Raw genomic sequence first — 6914 nt, 5'->3', positions numbered from 1 at the left:
GTAGTATTAAAAAGAACAAACCCATTTTTTCATGTGATTGAAAGATTTATGATCCATTTTTACCTTCTACATTAATATTTCAAGAAATAGTAATAGAAACTAGAAGAAAAATAGTAAACTTTTTTTTAAAAATGCATGACTAGAATACTTTTTCAATGTATTATGATGTGGAAGATCAAACTTAGAAAATTCAAGCATAAAAAAATTAATATATACATAATTAGTCAATTTGAAATGTTGGTCATAGGAAGAACAATTATTAAATTTTGATCACTATATCCATAGCATTTACAATCCTTTAGAACAATTTAGATGTGTGTGTGGGTAAGGAAGCAATGGGGATCCTTTAGATAGCTTTGATCATGTTACTTAGGTGTGAGTTGTTCTTTATATTTTTCTTTTAACCTTAGTATGTCTTATATACATCCTATATTTAGTTTAGATGTTTCTTGTAAGGCACAACCTCTCTCTCTCTCTCTCTCTTTCTCTCTTTAATCAAAACTCTTTACTCTTTTATCCATCTTCAATCAAATTGTTCATATGTAAAACATTTATTCCTTATATTACTAATTGCATTTCTCTTCTATAATGTCAATCTATGAGATGTAAAATGAGGTTAACAGTACATATTTCCAAATATATTATCGATAATTGCTCTTGAAGCTTGATTGATTTACCTTAATGAAGTCTTCAAGTCATGATCTTTCTAAGGGATATTCTCACATAGACAAAGTTAACTATTATATTTTTTTAAAGTTAATCACTATTCTTAATAAATATAATTAATCATTACCTTTATCTATTCATTTTTTTTCTTCATATTTCGCATATACATGGTATTGTACATTCTTATATTTTACCTAATTTAACCCTCCAAGTTGTAAACATGGGAGCTTAAGGTATTATGCTAAACATGTATTGAGTATAATTTAGGTGCAAATTTTACTTGAAACTAACATTATGTCATTCATTCCTTTTTTAAATTTAAAATGTGAATGATGAAAAATTGACCAAATTTATATGATGTCATATTTTATTGTGAAATTTTGTTGCTATAATTTTGCTCATAGGGGCCCAAACAGTTGGATGGTGTCATGTGCGGATATTTTGTCATGCGATACATGTGAGACATAATTGCAAATAGAAGTCTCTAACATCTCAGGTTTATCTGCCTATGTATTTTCATAAGTACATGAGAACTTATACATATATTTAATGTTTCACAATAACATATTTTCTCTTGTCATATATTTTAGTTTGAAGGAAAAAAAACCTTTTCACGAGTTGAGTTAGATGAAGTGAGATCTGAATGGGTCTCATTTTTGAGCACTCTTATCTTAGACCAAGTATAGTGGGTATGTTAATTTATAATTTTTTAATAAAATTTCAGACAAAAATTTCAATTAATGTTGCATATTTTCTCTTTGCAAGGTTTCGGGCGACATTTGCAGTTGTTGCAATTTTGAGATGACAAGATCATATGTAAATCTTATTGTCATGCATAGATGCTGAAGTTTGGATACTTTTGGGTACATACCTATATCTTTTAAAAGATACATTTGATGAAAGTACTAATTCATGTTTTTTTTTTTATTATGTATGTTTGTTGGATTCTTTTCGCATAAATTTTGGTACATGTTAATATCATTTTAGTAAAATTTCAAATATAGACTTAAAGTAATGTTTTTTTTTTTTTTTTTTTTTTTTCTTGCAAGAGGTTGGGTGGCATTGTAGCACTTGCAAGTTTTAGAGTATAAAATCATGTATAAATTCATGTATCATGCATAATTATTTAATTTTGGTTCTTTTTTAGTAAATATCTTATATATATATATATATATATATATATATTTGATAATAGTATAAGATCATGTATACTTGTTAGGTTGTTTGTGGATACATTTTGATATATTTAGGATACATATTTATATCTTTTTAATGAACTTTCAACACAAATATAAAATAATGTTGTTTTTTTTCATACTTGCAAAAGATTAGGTGACATGTTTAATATACATTGGATGTAGATTTTATGAATAAAAAATGATACATAATCTATCTAATGCAGATTTTACTTGGCTGTCTTAGTAATGCTACAAATGAGTTTAACCTTGCCTTTTGTTAATCTTGCAGGTTCATAGAAATGTTATCCAACATAAAGGAAAGTGCCACTCTTCCTCTCCATTGAAATGGTGTTCACCATGGAAGGAAAGCTCCTCTCATCAATTAGTTTTTGGTTTGCCAACGCTATAACAAGTTAAGGTTAGCTCCTTGCTAGTGATTAAATTTGAGATTTCAAAATTTTCAAAGATCGTATCAACTTGAATTTGGTTTAGGAGTTGAATGTCTGAGTCCTACATGGTATGCATTTTAAATAACACATCTTGTCTTTCATTTCACATCCATGGAGTTGAGGTTGTAAACATGTATCAAAATCTAAAGTGCAGTCCTAGAAGTTGTCCCAAACAACAAAGGCACTCTCAACCAAGTAAGTTGAAGAATAATCTTTCAATGCATTTCTCTTTGGTTATTAATGTGTTGTAGTACAAATTAAGGTCACAAGATAAGTACATTATGAATTTTGTATATACAAACAATGGTCTTTGCTGATCTGATAAGATGTCTTATTTGTTGCACACCATCATGTTATTACTACAGATCATTCTTCTTCTCTGTTATAATAAAATAAGATCTCTTTCAAAGATGGAAAGGTCAATTCACCTCGAAACTTTCTTGCTAGTACCCACTTTGAGGTTGTTCATAAAAATCAAATGACTCTCTTCAATCCCCCATTTGTATATGGTTTTCTCACCTTTTGGACTTCAACTGCTTCTCAAGTGCCATCTTCTAAGTCATATATCAAGCAATCTAAATCAGGAACATACCTTGATTCCTTCATATGCCCAATCAAATTTTCCAGAACTTGATATATCCCCTCTATTTTAGGGCTCACCTCATCCCCAACAACAAAACTATAGACATGATTTCCTACCTCGACCCAACTCCTACCAGTCTCCTTCTTATTTCCCATTCTTTTCATCAACTTTTTCAGTCTTACAAACTCCCCCACTTACCATCAGTAGCATATATATTTGATAGCATCACATAAGTCCCTGCCATATTAGGCCTCAGATCCAATATCCTGTGAGCAGCTAATTTTCTGGAATTGGGAAACCTGTGTGCTTACAAGCTCCAAGAAATGGCCCCAAATGCACTCATTAGGCTTGAATGGCATGCTCTCTATGAGTTCATAAGCTTCCTCAACTTTCCTAGCACGTCCTAGCAAATCCACTTCACACCCATAAATCTCCTGGTCTGGACTAATGTTATAATCACCCACCATTAATTTAAAATATCTCAAGCCTTCATCTACAAGTCCAGCATGACTGCAAGCACTAAGAATGCCTATAAACAAGACTCAGTCAGGCTTAATATCTGACCTGACCATCTTATCAACAATTCAACAACCTCTTCTCCATACCCATGAGTCTCATACCCAATCATCATGGTAGTTCAAGAAACCAAATCTCTACGAGACATACCCCAAAAAACTTGGTACGAATCAGCAATATTTCCACATTTGGAATATATGTCTATAAGGGCATTAGACAAGGCCAAATTCCTATCAAGGCCTCTTCGAATAATCCTCCATGAATCTGTTGTCCAAATTCAAAAAATGCTAACGTCACGCAGGCAGCCATAATGCTGGTAAATGTGAAGCTAACTAAGATAAGAAGAAATAACATGTAGGATAAATCACTCAAAGAGGGTATATCCGAAGTCTCAGAAGAATTTGACACTGGTCGGATAAATTTTATACTTAAACTGAATATAGAATGTCTACCCACCTAGTTTGAGTGAAGATCTAATGTCCCTAAAAGAGAAAGTGCCCCAATCTCTGCTGGTAGCAAAGACAACACATTATTCTTGAAACTTGAAGCCACAACAACTAGATGAATATCAAATATAAAAAGATTTAAAATGAAAGAAAATCTACGTACACCAGACACTCCCAAATATCTAAATTTTTTTGCAACAAGGAATGAGAATATGACCCCATATAAAACCCTGCAAGGGAACAACAACCCTTTATTGATGCTGGTATTGATGAAATTCCTGTATAACTCAGATGCACATGTTTCATTAGAAGAGTTGAGAGAAAATAGTTCAGATAAAAGAGTATACTTAAAAACCACTATTAATTCCTCTAAAACTTTACATATGTACTGGAAAAACCTTGTAGAGACTAGATTCACTAACTGTTCTGATGAAAGTCAAGAAGAATGAGACGTGAAAGCCTTCCAATATTCTCTGGCAAACCAGTCAACAAGTTTCTTGCTGTGAAAATAGCAAGCAAACACAATTTTGAGAATACTTTAAGTATATGTAAACAAAGAATCAGATATTGGTGGCATCAGATAAAGGACTATTTACATGTCTCAATTGGATTGGATCTTTCATATCCCGCGATCAAGGTGTTCCATGTGATCAAATCCCTTTGATTCATTTCATAGAAATATCTATTTGCTTCAGAGAAACAACTACACCTGCAATACATGTCTAGTATAGAATTCATGACAGGAAGATTGGATTCAAACCCATGTTTAGTCACTGCTGCATGCAGTTTTGGACTAATTGAATCGAGTTTCTCACTATGAGTGGAATTGGATGAAAATGTAGTCATGAGTGGATACATCTAGTGTTCTAATCTTGGTTCAGAACTATGTTTTGGACTATTTGATAATAGTATAAGATCATGTATACTTGCTAGGTTGTTTGTGGATACATTTTGATATATTTAAGATACATATTTATATCTTTTTAATGAACTTTCAAACACAAATATAAAATAATGTTATTTTTTTTTCATACTTGCAAAAGATTAGGTGACATGTTTAATATACATTGGATGTAGATTTTTTTTCATTGAATTTTAATAAACTTTAAAAAATAAATATAAAATAATGTTACTTTTTTCTTTCTTGCCAAAGGTTAGGTGACATTTGCAGTGCTGCAGTTTTTAGAGGAGAAGATCACGCATAAATTTTTGTTATCATGTACAACTACTTGATATTTGGTTATTTTTGGGTAAATATCTATTCTTTTTTCATATATATTTGACAAGATAACAAGATTTTATATAGTTGTTAGGTTGTTTGGGAATATATTTGGATACATGTTTATATCCTTTTATTAATCTTTCAAATATAAACATATACTGATTTTTTTTTCTTACTTGCAGAAGATTTGGTGGCATTTGCAGCAATTACAGCACTTTTGAAGGCACAAGATCATGGCTACATTATATTTATCATGTATAACTATTGGATTTTTGGGTACATATATGCCTTTTTTTGGATGTATGTGAGATAATATAAGATTATGCAAGGATATTAAGGTTTTTTTTTTTTTTTTTGTCAATATATTTGCCTACATGTTCATATTTTTTTTAAAGTATATTTTATACATTCATGTACTTTATATATATATATATATATATATATATATATATATATATATATATATATATATATATATATAGACACACACACAACAGGTTCAATTTTGATGCAGATTATTTGGGCAACATGTTGACATGTTCCATATGCAACCTTGATATGAAATAAAACAATTTCCTTTATATGAATAAAGAAATCTTGACATAAAAGAAATTGTATTCCTTGACATAAGAATAAAAGAACCTTAACATATTAAATTTCAACTTTGAAAAAAAAAATTAACAAAAAACATCCTTGACATATGTGTAAATTAAATTTAAAAGCATATAAAACAACATTGACATATATCCTACTTAAGCTTAACATATATTGAATATAATCTTGACAAAACAATGAGTTAACCATCACATATGTTTAACCTAACCTTGACTAAAGTGGAAGAAACGTTTTAACATATGTCATATTAATAAGATTCCTACATTGATAGAAATAAGGTCTACTTAACATATGCATATGTCAAGCTAGCTTTTATCATTTCTTGACACTGGCATAGACGACATATGTGAATACTGATCTACCTTAACAGATATACCTTATCTTGACGATGAAAAACTGTCAATGAAGACCTTTTTTCTTGTATTGAAATTGAATAAATACAAAAGAAATCAAGCCCGCTCACTAAAAAAACCGTCTCTTAAAGCATGTTCGTTTCCTTGGGCAGGGTCGCCTAATGACCTCATCATCAATTGAAGGGAAGGTTGGAATATCATTTGCAATGTCATGTTTCTTCATATAGCATTGGAAGCCGTAGAAGAACATGTTATCCACCTGCTTATGATAGTTTGTCTCCAAAACTTCCTTCTGAGCTGCAAACCCTGACTGGAGTCTTATAGTTCTTGCCTTAGCCAGGTAGCTTATTCTCTAGCCTTCTCATTCTCAGCCGCCATAGTTGTCTTCTCCTCAGCCAGCCGACGAGCTTTAACCTAAGACACCTTCTTCTCCTTCTTGGCCTTCCTAAGTAGACCGACACCTTCCTTAGCCAACTTTCGGATAGTAGCAGTCTCGCTCTTCGACATCTTCAAGCCAGTTAGGAGTTCCTTATTTCCATTCATGCTATGAGAAATTTATACCTTCATGGTTTTAGCTACTTCCAATAGCTAGAAGAGGTGCTCTCACTACCATATAAGGTTACGAACTTCGACTACCACCTGGGGGCAGTAAAGATCATTATGAGACAAAAAGGCTAAAGAAAAAAATAAGAAAAGTCACAAATGAAAGAGAAGGAGACGACCTATAACTTTTGTTGTCTCAAAGGTTGTGTAATACTTCAAATGAATGATACGGGCAATGGCAATATCCGGAGTACCGTATGAAAGTCGTGCCATGAAAGATTGGTTAGGATTCTCATCCACCTCAATCGAGATTCACTGTGTAGCCGGAAAGAGAACCCTTATG

At 31.6% G+C, this 6914-nt stretch overlaps 1 pseudogene; it reads right to left on the bottom strand.

The window, feature by feature from the left end:
- Positions 1 to 2767: 2767 nt before the first annotated feature.
- LOC117906347 lies at positions 2768 to 6535 on the bottom strand (annotated as a pseudogene).
- Between the last annotated feature and the right edge of the window lie 379 nt (positions 6536 to 6914).

The sequence above is a fragment of the Vitis riparia genome, chromosome 2 (genome assembly GCF_004353265.1).
Source record: "Vitis riparia cultivar Riparia Gloire de Montpellier isolate 1030 chromosome 2, EGFV_Vit.rip_1.0, whole genome shotgun sequence".
Taxonomy (NCBI): domain Eukaryota; kingdom Viridiplantae; phylum Streptophyta; class Magnoliopsida; order Vitales; family Vitaceae; genus Vitis; species Vitis riparia.
This window is presented reverse-complemented; position numbering and strand designations above follow the sequence as displayed.